The sequence below is a fragment of the Pteropus vampyrus genome, unplaced genomic scaffold (genome assembly GCF_000151845.1).
Source record: "Pteropus vampyrus isolate Shadow unplaced genomic scaffold, Pvam_2.0 Scaffold65, whole genome shotgun sequence".
Classification (NCBI taxonomy): domain Eukaryota; kingdom Metazoa; phylum Chordata; class Mammalia; order Chiroptera; family Pteropodidae; genus Pteropus; species Pteropus vampyrus.
The window spans coordinates 6,358,682-6,359,665 of NW_011888846.1; the positions used below are offsets into that span (position 1 = coordinate 6,358,682).

Consider the following 984-nt stretch of genomic DNA (forward strand, 5'->3'; position numbering starts at 1 on the left):
GTAACTGCTCACGGGACACCCACTATGGTGTCACTGAAGTGGTGTCCTGAGTGCTCCCTGTGGGCGCAATACCGCAGAGGACAGAGGGGCTGCCTCTCCCCTCGGGTGTAGACTCCAGTCACCTAATGTGACATGCACACAGTTGAGCGGTAGGTAACAATCATCTGCCACACGCTAGACGAACTCCCGAGGAATCCCTCAACCACAGCTGTCCCCAAGAGGAGAGCAAGGAGCTGGGAGAGGACACAGAAGACCCAGGCCTGCCTGGAGGCCACCACGGGCTTCCTGAGGAGGTGGCCCTGAAGGTAAGACTAGGTGAGCAGCAGAGGTGGGACGTTGGGGACAGGCTCACGGCCAGAGGAAACGGCGTGTGAACTCTGTGAATGAAGAGAGAACCCGTGTTGGGGGACCTGGAAGGTCACAGGTTGGCGTGGACGGAGGGGGACAGTGGCCTATGATGAAGCAGAGCCAGATCACAGAGGCCTGGGCCATGCTGCAGTGCTGGATTTTACTCTGAAAGTAAATAGACTCCTAGGAAGGGCTGTAAGCAGGGAGACGAAGCATCAGATTTGTGCCTCTTTAGTCACCCTATTGGCTCACTTTTCTGTCCTCAAGCTTAATGTGCGTGCAGTTCACCAGGGCTCTGGTGCAGGTGAGGTTACTGTCCCAGGGGCCCGGAGGGGGCCAGAGGCCATCTAACAGGCCCCCAGCTTTCGCCAGTACTGTCTGTCTGAAGACCACACTTTTGAGAAGAGTCTGCGTGATAGGCCATTTTAACAGAAAGCTCCAGCCAATCAGACTTAAACTTTTATTTCAGATGAAATGTATGACGTCGGCACTACCTGGGGACTGCCGGAAGGAGGTAAGGGGATTCGGGCAAGCTGCCATCCCCAGAGAGTGGCTCCTGAAGGGACAAAGGGTTCGTATGGCGAATGAGGCGGGGAGCGGAGGCCTCGGCCTGGGTGCAGGGACACCGTCATGAAA

At 56.5% G+C, this 984-nt stretch overlaps 1 protein-coding gene across 1 annotated transcript in view; it reads left to right on the top strand.

The window, feature by feature from the left end:
* The first annotated feature begins 6 nt into the window (after positions 1–6).
* Positions 7–984, top strand: part of SERPINC1 (serpin family C member 1) — a 16,644-nt gene continuing 15,666 nt past the window's right edge. The window contains exon 1 of the mRNA XM_023531267.1: positions 7–305. The gene's annotated coding sequence lies outside the window, so the exon portion shown is untranslated. The remainder of the gene's footprint in view (positions 306–984) is intronic.